The following is a 14,038-nucleotide window of genomic DNA, read 5'->3' as shown; positions in this document are numbered from 1 at the left end:
CAATGTACAATTACAAGCAGCAATAGATAACCTCATCTCCTGGTGCCTACGGTGGAAACTGAAATTAAACCCCAACAAAACACAAATGACGCTTTTTGCCCGCAAGACACACAAGTACTGTCCCACACGCAACCCAGAGCGTCTCCGTATTATGGTACTGGACTCAGAAATCTCATTAAGCAATAGCGTTAAATATCTTGGGGTCAATCTCGATAAACACCTCACATGGCGCACCCACTTAGCCGCTCTTGAGAAAGACATCCGTCGCCGCCTCAATCTCTTAAGGAACTTAAAGGGCACAACCTGGGGCTTAAGTGCAGACGTCTTACTTTATACATACAAAGTATTCGTCCGGCCAGCTATGACATACGGGCATCTAGCTTGGCTTTCAGCGCCTCCCTATTTCTATAGCCGCCTACAACTCCTTGAGCGCCAGGCAATACGCATTGCATACTCTCTAACTTATCGAACCTCCAACGCCGAGCTCTATCAACGCACAGCAATGCCTCCAATCTTGGACCACCTCTATCGCCTTCGCACGCGATACATTACGCATCACATAACAACTTCACATGACACGCTTCCAGCCTTCCTAGATGAGACACCTGCTCTCCCCCGTACTGGATATCCTCCAATAGACCATCTCCTAGCAATATATGAACGGGACACCAATTCAGCTGACTACAACCCAGAGCGTCGCATATACCAAACCCATCCTCATCTCTATAGATAATACTTTCCTCGCAATACATGCTTTCACATAACATCTCCCATGACACGTGGCACTTCCGATAATTGGACACACCATCCATATTCCCGAGAAGCTCTCTGCTTACAACTATACTATAAGCGCAACCTGTATCCATCCACAATAATATTATTCACATAGTAAAAACTTCACTCTGGCCATAGAGACGGCATGACCGTCTGCGGCCCGCCCATCGTCTGATGGGAATGAAAGACTTGTGAAAAAAAAAGCTCTCATCATTACTTCTCGGCCATTTGGCTAAGATCAAAGTATAGTATCTGTAAGTGTAGTATCGAATTTCTAATTTCTCCATTTATATAGCTTTCCATTTGTGTATTTCTATGCCAATAATTAATGTTCCATTTTGTTTAAAGTCCTATTAGTTTCTGTCATCTTAACTACTTTATCACTTTTTTTAAATGTATTTGTTTCTTTAATTTCTTATTTTTGAACGAATACTGGTGATACGATGGAATGAATCTTTATTTTATTGCAGAGAGAATAAGAAGAAAATAAAATCATCCAGTTTAACGTCCCACCTTTTTCTTCTTGAAGTTCAGGCTAAGTAAGAGGTAAGTCAAGTGAATGATGATGATGGAAAATTTGGTGGAATGAGAATGTGTGTGAAATCCCACGGACACGATATTGTTGACCACAAATTTACTTGTGTGGGTATCGAAGTAGGTGCTCCTGCCACATTTGGAAGAAAATGAAGTAACATGTAGCGAAGGGCCATGCTACGTTGAGAATAGTAGTCCTCGTTCGATCACCAAAGTGAAGCAGTACTTGGATACATCATGTTTCTGTAGTTTTCGTATGAATCAGGATATTTATCTGTAAGAAGTCAGAGTGGGAAATGTTTCAGTTTTACAGTTTAAAGGCTACACAAGACGGATGATTATGAAAGTCTGAGAACACCCACAACTACAAACCGAAACCATAGTAGTGGGCACTCTACCACTGAGCTTGCCAACTAGTGTCTACGTTTGAATTGTTTTATTCCGGGACAGCGCGAACGCAGTCCCGACTAACAAAAATTACACGCCCGAGATAACCACGTTTGGGGTATTCGCGGGGGTCAACCCAAGCGAAGTGCAATGGAAGGATCTCACCCCGGGGGAACCGCCTTGCTGATCACGGTAGCCCCTACGCCAGGTAAGTATGCTCATGAAATCCAAGTCATTTGCCCAATCAAATTGCCTCAACGAATCGACAGTGAGAGGTTACAATTATACCACAAACATAGATGTGTTTTCTGCACTAGTACTCATTTTAATGTAGACAGAAAATTCACTAGGAAATAGAAAACACAGAAAATAGAAACATTTTTATATTATGACAAGAAATTACCTGCCTGCACTCGGTTACTACCATCGGTGAGCAATCTACTGCCATCTGTTGGCATTTCTTCTTGTTTTACGTCTTGAACATAGGCACAACTGAGAGGAATAAAATGATTATGGTATAGTTTAGAGCTATTTATGTTTCGAAATGTACGTATATGTAGTTGGTTGTGCTTTCTTGAAGATATTTGATGCCTATTTCCAACTGTGTAACGCAAACCGAAACTGTTCTATCTGTGAGCGCACTATTGCTATGCAACAATTTTCTGGCTGTTTACAATACGAAAACAATAACATTTAACAATGGAATGATTGGTAAATAATCCATGAAAAGCTGATGAAACATTGAGATTGCTTTAATAAATGTAATTTTCCGATTTCATGCAATATATACTGGATGTTGTGAATGGCACCAACATGGTGGATGGGTTGCGTAGCATCTATGTATGTATAGGGACTTGTTAAATGCATGCTAGTAGTGCAATTTCAAATCGAGATAGAACCGCAAATTACACAAGCATGAAATTGAACGCACTTATTGGACCCAAACAGCTGCGTCTAAGATTGACATTTATTTGGGCCATATCTATTTTGGATTGAATGAAAGGTGTCTAACACCACTAACTCTCACCGCGACTGTTGAAAAATTCATACTATAAAGCGGAAAACCGCGTGCTCTCGTCGATACTCACCTGGCGACTATAGCCATCTCTTGGCCTATTGTCGTACTACTTAACTAGGATAATTGCTGTTCATTTAGTTAGCTTTTCTTTGCGGAGGATTCTCTTCAAGAATCGACATCGGCCTCACGGTCCGAGCCGCACATTTATATTCAGGGCCTTTGTTACTAACTTGGTCGTACAGTCTACTTACACCTGTGTGGGGCGCTACATTTCTAGTGTGCGAAACACCAGGCCCTTACTAACATCTATTACTTGGCGACGTAACACTTCGGTGTTAGCACACACGCCTTTCTATTACTGATCATGCCGGGACCTCCTAACCCCGCCGACAATCCATCCGGGCGTCATACTCTCCCTGCAACTGTGATGGGTTCCACCTCAGGATCGTCGCCAACGGCCACGAGAACGAGAACGCACCTCCTCAGGAGCTTCTTCTGCCTCTGTTGGTTCTCCTGTTCGAGATAGAGATCGTTCCCGATCACCGACTCACATCAAAAAGCTCAAATATACTGAGGCTCTACTCAGACCACCCAAGCCTAAACCGCCACAACCATCAGTAGCTTCTGCTTCTACCTCATCCGCTGAGGAGCCTATCATCATCGATCAACCATCTACTTCTCTTTTTACCATCCTCTTCAGTAATTTAAAACCAGAGTATTTCAACATCAAGCCAATGTACCTCCAGCTCATGCGCTACTGTACACGCCTTGATCTTCAGCAATTAATCAAAACTCAAAATGGCATCTTACTAAAAACAACCAATCCTGGCTTATATGACCATCTAATTTACAAGGTCGGACCAGCTATGTTTGGCACCAATGCTAAGATTACTCTTCTAAAAACGCCCACTCAGAAAACGCCACCGCCACCACGTCGCACACCCTTATTATCCGTGGTGATTCGTGGTGTCGATCCCAGCCTGACAGAAAAAGAGATCCTGGACGAACTAAAAGAGGACGGCTACCACCCAACACGAGCCTTACTTATTAAGAATGCTACTGGTTCAACTTACATGGTGCGCCTACTTACAGATGACCAGACGCTTATTGACGAACTTCTTCAGAATGGCGTTTATATCTACCGCTGCCACCATAGGGTGCAAGCGTCACGTACTCCACCGCCTCTTTCCATACGCTGCGAAAATTGTCTCGCCTATAATTCGCATCCTACAAACAAATGCACCCTACCAGCCGTCTGCCCACACTGTAAAGGCACCCATAAGCTGAAAAATTGTCCTAACTTACAACAACCTGCTAACTGCAACACCTGTGGTGGACCTCATCCAATTTACTCGTATCAGTGCCCTCAGAAACCGAAGCCTTTACCCGATAAGCCGGAAACCGTAGTGCCTCTTCGTATTCATCCGACGACCCAGGTCTCTACTGGCACCCAAACTTCGCTCCTACCGCCACCTACAGTTGAAACCATGCTGCAATTTATCACTCTCGTTCTCCAGAATACCTTCCCCTATCAACGGGAAGCTATTCTCACTCATGCCACGAAAGCAGCCCATGACATTTTCCACCTCCATATGGCTGCTACATACTCTGGGCTTTCAACTTACTTTCATTTCCATTCTGATACTCCACCATGAATACTCGCCCACGGGGGAAACGGCCAATCAAACTCCTATTTTCCAACATCCGATCATTACGGACTAATCGAGTCCTTTTAGAAACCATGGCTGCTGCACATAACGTTGATTGTATCCTACTCAACGAAACTTTCTTAAAATCCAGTGAACGTTACTATTTTCCCCACTATCATCTTACACGTGCAGATCTATCGGCCCATCCAGCTCGCGGGGGAGCAGCTATAGCGGTTAAACACTCTCTTCCACGGCGTCATATTCTACCTCCTAATCCACAACGCTTCTCTGAACATGTGATTCAAACCATCTACTTTCCATCTCTTACATTCACAGTTGCCACTATTTACGTCCGTTCTACCCAGCCATTACCGTACCATTTTCTCACTTATCTAGACTTGAACTTCCGTACGTATATACTTCTAGCAGATATTAATTACGCCTCCCGCACTGCGGAGCAGCGACAGCGATTTACCGATTTCCTAGCAACTACCCATAGCACTCTTCTTATTCTACCTCAGCACACTCGCCCAGCTAGCAATACCACCCCTGATGTAGCCATAGTGTCTAACAATCTTTTATCTCGTAGGTCCGTGGAAATTCTTGGTTCTGTGGGCAGTGACCATCTACCTATCTTATTGACTCTCACACAGACTATCCCAAAAACTGATGATATCATTTCAACTCCTAAATATAACTTTACTGCAGCAAACTGGGATCGTTATCAAGAGATTATCACCACCGACCTCGGCAACCTCACTCCCACATTGGACTCCATTGCCAACGTCGATCAACTTTGCGCTACACTTGAGACCGCAATCAACCACAGTACAGCATGTTCCGTTCCCAAATACTCCCAACCTAAGGGCCGTCCAAATCTCCCTTCTGGAGTGTTAGATATACTCGCACGATCCGATCAATATTTGACAGAATATCACGGCACCAATGATCGCCACTTCTTACACTTACATCGTCAATTTCAGCGCATGGCCAAACATTATATTATTGCACGGAAGCGACTGAACTGGCGACTATCATGTAACCAACTACGTGACGAGCGCAACCCCACTCGATTCTGGAACCTTTTCTAACGACTAACATTCCAGAAGCATAGACCTCAATATCCGTTACTTACTAATGGCACTGCCCCTACTACAGACTTGGAGAAAGCCACTCTCTTTGCCAACCATTTCGAGGCGGTTTTTACCACCCACTCCTCACCTCTCTTTACTCATCCTAGTGATCGGCACATAACTGCAGTCGGTGATCCGGAACAAGCACGATTTGCGCCGAACTTCATTCAACTCCCTTAACCCGACAACGATCCACTACTGGCACCCATTACTTCAACCGAAATCTTAGAGGTCCTCAAATACCGCCGCAATACAGCACCAGGCAATGACAATATCTCCTATCGTCAACTTCTCCATGCGCCTGCCGTTTTTCTGCTCTTACTAGCTCAACTGTACTCCACAATACTAGCAACCGGCTATTTTCCAACGGCATGGAAGCTTGCCAAGATAGTGGTCTTTTTAAAACCGCAAAAAGACCCCTTCTCAGTGACATCTTATCGGCCGATCAGTCTCACGAATGCTTTTAGTAAAACATTCGAACGTATACTTATGAAGCGTCTGCAGCCATACATTACAGAAAGGGCAATCATTCCACCTACACAAGCTGGTTTCCGACCTTCCTTTGGCATTAACGATCAGCTAGTCAAACTATCCTCCTAGCTGGTCAATCATTTTAACAAACGCCTTCCGTCAGTCCTAGTATCACTTGATATCGAAAAGGCTTTCGACACTGTTTGGCACGCTGGACTAATTTACAAACTTACCTCTCTTCTGCCGTTTCCCTACGTGCGGATAATAGCTCAGTTTCTCCACCACAGGCGAGCTTATATTCAGATTAATAGCACCAAATCCCCAACCTTTATCCTTCGTGCTGGCGTTCCCCAAGGTTCCGTGCTCTCACCTCTCTTATATTTACTCTATGTCGCTGATATGCCTCAACCTCCGCCTCCAGTCCATATGCTCCAATTTGCCGATGATACTGCGTATCTCGCACTTGGGTCTTCCGTTGACCAAATTAATCACATCCTTCAACGTGCGCTGGATAATCTTGTTGCCTGGAGCCTCAAATGGAAGCTTAAACTAAATCCAACAAAAATACAGATGACCTTATTTGGCCTCAAGAGGAATAAGTTTTGCCCTACTCGCAATCCTGAGCGCCTCACAATTACCCTCTTGGACTCTCGCCTTCCGGTCCACGATACCTTAACATATCTTGGTGTCACATTCGATACACATCTTACATGGAACGCCCACCTTCGTACTTTGGAAGCCAACATTCGCCGTCGACTTAATCTTCTTCGACATCTCAAAGGCACTACGTGGGGTCTAAACGCTAAATTACTTCTCTACACCTATAAGGTCTTCGTCCGACCGGCACTGACACACGGCCACCTTGCCTGGCTATCAGCGACTACCAACTTTTATGCACGCATCCAAATCCTCGAACGCCGTGCACTCCGCATAGCATATTCTCTACCGCAGCAAACACCTACCGCCGAGGTCTATCGACGCACCACTATGCCTACACTTCTTCCTCATCTCCGACGCCTTCGCAGCCGCTATATCTTTCAGCGCATTTCAAATGCCCATCCTCTACTTAACGAACTCTTAGACCAAACACCTACGGAACCCAGATACGCATACCCGCCTGTCGATCATCTACTGGCCATTTACGAACAGGACAATTCGCCTGAGACACACAACCCACTTCGCCGTATCTATCGCCACTACGGCCACATCCACAATCCATGATCCCACACATGGATATCTCTGCAGTTTAGCTACCTAATCGACTTACTTCTCCAACTCTTTATTAGATGACGTCTTTGCATCTTAATTTTGCATACCAGCCTGAGAACCTTCTCACATAACTTTGTCAAACCTTTTCTTCAATCACTGGCCATAGAGACGGCATAACCGTCTGCGGCCCGCCCATCCCCGGATGGGAATGAAAGACTTGGAAAAAAATACTCTCGTCATCGCATACTACTATTCAGATTCCTAGCCTTGCTTATAGTTTTCGGTGTATACTCCTGTGATCATGTATTGCATACGTATCTGTGAGACGTATACACTCATTGTGTATCAAGGACTGAGAAAGATTAGCATCTTTCGAGAGGAATTGGATTACTAAATTTTTGCGTTTATCATCTGTCCATTGTTTACAGGTGATTCCTATTGTGCTTTTGCTTTGTATTTGGTTCTAACACGGTTTGTAAGTCCGCTCATAAGTAAGGTGATACACAACACTTAAGTGTTACTAGTACACCTTGCTCTTACTAACAAAATCTGAATTATCACTTGTCTTGTATCACGTAACATCTAATACACTTTGGTTGCCCGCTATACGTTCAACCTCATATTGAGGTTGGGAGGGAACCACCTCCACCGCCGAATGTAGGGCCCCCGGGCCGCCAGAAGACCAATCCTAAGATTGTCACGGGCATCTCACGCAGTTCTTCCGAACGTGATATGGAAGCACGCTCCCAATTGCGCCGAAATTCCACTGCTTCGACTAGCTCGCAAGGCTCTCGTGATCGTTCCCGATCACCTAAAAAATCGAAGTTTAGCGATATCATCAAGTCTCCCGGCAAAACCCGCTCTGCTCCACCGGCTCCTTCCATTGATCCTGCTATGGACTACCAATCTGCCGACACAACACCTTCTATCGATGTGATCCTGTTTACAAATTTACCTCAAGATCTTAAACATCCTAAAAACTTTTTTCAGAAGCTACTTCGCCATTGTACCCGTGCAGATATCTATCGTATTATTCCTACAGAAAATGGCATCATCCTAAAAATTACAAATCAAACCCTCTATAACCATCTGTGCTTCAAAGTCGGTGAAACTGCTTTTGGTCCTACTACCCGAATGCAGAAATTAAAATCCTCTACCACCAAACTACAACCGCCTCCACGCCGAGCTCCTCTGCTATCCGCTGTCATTCGTGGTGTCGATCCTGCTTATACCGAGAAAGAAATTCTCGAAGAACTGCAAGCTGATAACATCCATCCAACGAAACTCTTTCGTATTAAGAACAATGCTGGTCCTACATATATGATACGCCTATTGACGGACAATCCAGAATTGATAGACGATCTCTTGGAAAATGGGGTCTGCATTTATCGTCGTTACCACAGAGTCGAACTCTCTCACACACCGCCTCCACTATCTCTTCGCTGCGCAAAATGCTTGCAATATAACGATCATCCTACACATAAATGTACAAGTCAGGTTATTTGTCCTCATTGCAAAGGACCTCACCCAGTTAAGAATTGTACCCAACTTAACCAACAGCCTACTTGTAATACTTGTGACGGCCCGCACCCTACTTATTCATACAAATGTACCAGCAAACCGAAACCAAACCCTGCCAAACCGAAACTGTTGTTCAGCTCCGTGTTCATAATGATCCTAATACTACAACCACAACTACTAGTACTCAAACATCACTCCTTCCGCCACCTACTATCGAAAACGTACTTCGTTTTACAACTCTTATCCTCCAAAATCTTTTTCCATTTGAGCGTCAGCGAATCCTGGAACATATTCAGAAGGCGGCCTTTGATATTTTCCATTTACATATGACAGCTACTTATTCAGGATTATATACATATTTTCACTTCCATTCTGGTACAGCAGTATGAATCATCCACCTCAGCGAAAGAGTGTCATCCGTCTCATGTTCAACAACGTACGCTCTCTTAACACCAACAGATTGCTTTTGGAAACGATGGCAGCAGCTCACAATGTCGACTGTATAGCTCTTAACGAAACCTTTCTGAAACAATCCAACCACTGCTCTATGCCAAATTATCATTTACTTCGTTCCGATTTGCCGCAGAATGTAGCCCGAGGCGGTGCTGCGTTGGCCATCAAGTGTTCCCTCCCAAAACGTTCATTTCTTCCACCTCATTTTGAACAATATTCGGAACACGTAGTTGCTACCATTTATTTTCCAAACCGTGCTATCACAGTCGCAACTATTTATGTTCGATCAACTCAACCATTGCCATATCGTTTCCTCACTTATCTGGACCTCCATTTTAAAACACGCTTTACTGGCTGACCTTAATTACCATTCTCGTACTGAAGCTCAAAAAGAACGCTTCCAAGACTTTCTGATCACTACCAACGCATCTTTCATTGACATTCCACACCCCACGCGCCCTGAAAGTGGAACCACTCCCGATGTAATTATACTTTCAAATAATCTTTTACTATCGATTATCTTTTACTACAATCCTCTACTATCGAAGTTCTGGGCACCATTGGGAGTGATCATCTGCCGATTCTACTCACGATACAACAACCCGGTCGCACCCAACCCCTAGTATCTTCAACCCCGAAATACAATTTTCATAAGGCCAACTGGACCAAATATCAAACTCACATTTCGACCAGACTCGCCGAAACTAATCTCACTTTTACCAGTTTTGAATCCATAGATCATTTAGCAGAGACTCTCACGGACGCAATTAGTGATGGCACCGACCATGCCATCCCTAAACATACTTGCCACCCACTCCGGCCTAATTTACCTCCATATGCACTTTCACTTCTGAATCACTCCCACGCTTACCTTGCCGAGTACCGAAAAACACATGATCCATATTTTTTCCATCTTCATAAACAGTTTCAGAGAATGGTAAAACATTCGCCAAAAAACGCCTTACTTGGCGGAATTCATGTAACAAACTCCAGACTGAGCGCAATACAACAAAATTTTGGAACCTAATTAAACGCCTGACTTTTCAGAAACATGGCCAGCAATATCCTCTACTCATAAATGATACGGCTCCAACTACAGATACGGACAAGGCAACGGCCTTTGCACAATACTTTGAAACCGTCTTTACTCCTCACTCCGATCCAATATTTGCGCATCCTTCTCACCGGCATATTGAAATAGAAGGTAACCCGACTCAGCAAACCCTACGAGCACAGTTTGGCGATCCACTTACTGATGCCACCGGCCTCCTAGCCCCAATTACATCAGAGGATATTCAGAACGTTCTTCATAACAGACCTAATACCGCGCCTGGTCCGGACTCTATCAATTATCAGCAACTTTCACAGGCACCACCAATATTTCATACATTGCTCGCCCTTCTTTACACCGCCATTCTTTCAACAGGATATTTTCCTAACCTGTGGAAGCTTGCCAAACTCGTAGTCTTTCCAAAACCTCACAACGATCCGACATCAGTTACCTCATATCGTCCGATAAGCCTGACTTCAGTATTTAGCAAAACACTGGAAAGGATTCTAGTTAAACGACTCCATCCTTTTCTGGCACAGCACAAAATCCTTCCACCTACTCAAGCAGGATTCCGACCATTTTTCGCAACCAGTGATCAGCTCCTCAAACTCTCATCACTCATTCAGAATCACTTGAATAAGCACCTTCCATCTGTGCTTATCTCTTTCGATATAGAGCGCGCCTTCGATACTGTCTGGCATGAGGGATTAATATATAAACTCAAACGTCTCCTCCCACTGCATTATGTCCGTCTGATAGCAAATTTTCTATATCAACGCCGTGCCTTCATTCAATTAACCCAGGGACACTCTCATGAATTTTTCTTGAGAGCGGGAGTGCCACAGGGATCCGTTCTCTCTCCGCTGCTATATATCCTATATGTCGCCGATATGCCCTCTCCGTCACCTCCAATCTATGCCTTACAGTTTGCCAATGATACTGCCTATCTTGCTCTCGGCTCCTCTGTAGACCGCATCAATATTCATCTACAAACAGCAATAGACACTTTAATCTCACGGTGCTTACGTTGGAAGCTAAAACTGAACCCACTTAAAACACAAATGACGCTCTTTGCTCGCAGGAAACATAAATACTGCCTCACCCGAAATCCTGAACGCCTTCATATTACGGTACTCGGCTCAGCGATTCCACTTCAAAACAACGTTAAATATCTTGGGGTATATTTTGATAAACATCTAACATGGCGCACACACTTAGCTGCTCTCGAGAAAAACATCCGCCAACGCCTAAACCTATTACGAAACTTGAAAGGCACAACTTGGGGTCTTAGCGCCAAAGTGTTACTATACACCTATAAAGTATTTGTCCGCCCAGCTATGACATACGGCAATCTGGCGTGGCTTTCAGCTCCACCACATTTCTATGACCGCCTTCAACTTCTCGAGCGCAAGGCTTTACGCATCGCCTAATCTCTCTCATACCACACCCCAAACGCTCACCTCTATCAAAATACCACCATGCCCCCTATTTTGGACCATCTATATACTCTCCGCACCCGATATATCACACATCATATAGCTACATCTCATCTTACAATCATGGATCTCTTGGATCAGACTCCTGCTCTCCCACGTTCTGAATATCCTCCTCTGGACCATCTCCTCGCCATTTACGAAAGAGCTACAAATTCACCTGACTACAACCCGGATCGCAATATATACCAAACCCATCCCCATCTCTATCGATAAAGATCCGAGCACATAGGCCACGACTTTTAGCTACCACTCCACTAAGCTTACCACTCCTTTCTTAGGCCCACAAAATTTGACATTTTTACCTTAGGTTCTCCACCATCTTATTGAAACCTGACGTCCATCTCTACAGTACTTAACAATTCTTAATCTAAACCACTGGCCAAAGAGAAGGCGTAACCTTCTACGGCCCGCCCATCGACAGATGGGAATGAAAGTCAGTTAAAAAAAAGCTCTCGTCATACTCACCTGGCGACTATAGTCGAAAGTCTATAAGTCGTGCGATTAATATTAGGCTGATTGTTCGTTAGTTTAGTTCGTTGTTCTATTGTGCGGAGGATTGTTCCAATCGACATCGGCCTTCGGGTCCCAGCCGCACAAGGTAGTTAGGGCTTGCTGATTGCTAACTTTGGTTTGACAGTCCACCTATACCCTGCACGGGTCGCAGCACTTAGTGTTTTGCGAAACGTCAGGCATTATACTAATTTTCCCCTAGTTGGTGACGCAACACTTCGGTGTTAGCGATACGCCAGTCTCATTATATCTCTGGACATCTTCATTCTATTTCCACTAGTTGTATCTCTTAGTCTCACCTTTTCCGGCGGCTATAGACTGACGAAAGGCTTCGCCTTTCCGACGTCCTCCTTAAGACGACATCATGCCTAAGACCCCGGATTTTTCTTCTTCCAAGGGCAAGCATCAGGGCCTTCCTTCCACTGTTATGGGACCCCCTCGTGAACCTCGGCGTGACGCACCTCGCTCTCAAAGCGTACTAAAATCCCTAGCAGCTCTCAATCCTCCGAGGGCTCACCTCCTCGAAATAGAGACCGTTCTCGCTCCCCGCCAAAACTCTCTTATACCGAGGCTTTGAAAAGTCCCCCAAAATCAACTCCGGGCGCGTCTCACTGCGGTTCTAACCAAGTCACACCAGCTTCTTCCACTGAAAATCTCATGGATGTCGGTGCAGACAAACCTACCATTTATAACATCCTCTTTAGCAATCTTGACCCGGCATATTCAACGATTAAATCCTTCTACCAGCAACTGATGCGCTATTGCACTCGGCTGGACTTACAACAACTGGTTAAAACTCAGAACGGAATAATCCTTAAATCTACCAATGCACAACTGTATCAAAACCTAATCAACAAAGTCGGTCCTGCCATGTTCGGCTCTAATGCCAAAATTCAATTATTAACATCTTCTCAGCAAAAAACACTACCGCCACCCCGTCGTCCATCTCTTCTTTTAGCGGTCATTCGTGGCGTTGACCCCACTCTGACAGAGCAGGATATATTGGCTGAACTAAAAGAGGAAGACCTACATCCAAAACGAGCGATTCGAATCAAAAATGCCAATGGCCCCACTTATATGGTGCGTATTCTCACCGACGATCAGCAACTGATAGACAATATTCTTCGTAACGGAGTGTATCTCTATCGATGTCACCATCGCGTGGAACCTTCCCGCACTCCACCACCAGTTCCGTTGCGATGCGAGAACTGTCTATCCTATAATACGCACCCGACCAATAAGTGCACTCTGCCCACTATCTGTCCTCACTGCAAAGGGTCCCATAAGGTCAAGAACTGCCCGAACCTTCAACAGCCAGTCACATGCAATACTTGCGATGGTCCCCACCCTACTATTCATACAGATGCACAAAGAAACCGCCACCTCTACCAGATAAGCCGGAAACAGTCGTCTCGCTCCGTCTTCACCCTGCGGCACAAGTGTCGACAGGCACCCAGACTTCTCTCCTCCCGCCTCCGACAGTTGAAAATATCTTACAATTTGTCACCCTTGTGTTGCAGAATACGTTTCCGTATCAGCGGGAGGCCATACTTAACCATGCAACCAAGGCCGCCATCGACATATTCCACCTTCACATGGCTGCTACCTACTCCGGACTATCTACTTACTTCCATTTCCATTGTGATCCGGAATCATGAATCAAAGACCGAAGGGAAGGAAACCGCTCTGTATCCTCTTTTCTAATGTCCGTTCCTTACCCAAGAACCGCATACTGCTAGAAACGCTAGCTACGGCTCATCATGTGGACTGCATCCTCCTCAACGAAACTTTCTTGAAACAATCTGAGCCCTACTATTTTCCACATTTCCACC

At 44.8% G+C, this 14,038-nt stretch overlaps 1 non-coding gene across 1 annotated transcript; it reads right to left on the bottom strand.

Moving 5' to 3' along the window:
* Nucleotides 1–1,749: 1,749 nt before the first annotated feature.
* On the bottom strand, nucleotides 1,750–1,911 carry LOC145691163 (U1 spliceosomal RNA). Its single transcript, XR_014132373.1, has one exon. It is a non-coding gene; the product is annotated as a U1 spliceosomal RNA (small nuclear RNA).
* Nucleotides 1,912–14,038: the final 12,127 nt, after the last annotated feature.

This window comes from Thermobia domestica, chromosome 7 (genome assembly GCF_964235325.1).
Source record: "Thermobia domestica chromosome 7, izTheDome1.hap1.1, whole genome shotgun sequence".
Classification (NCBI taxonomy): Eukaryota; Metazoa; Arthropoda; class Insecta; order Zygentoma; family Lepismatidae; genus Thermobia; species Thermobia domestica.
This window is presented reverse-complemented; position numbering and strand designations above follow the sequence as displayed.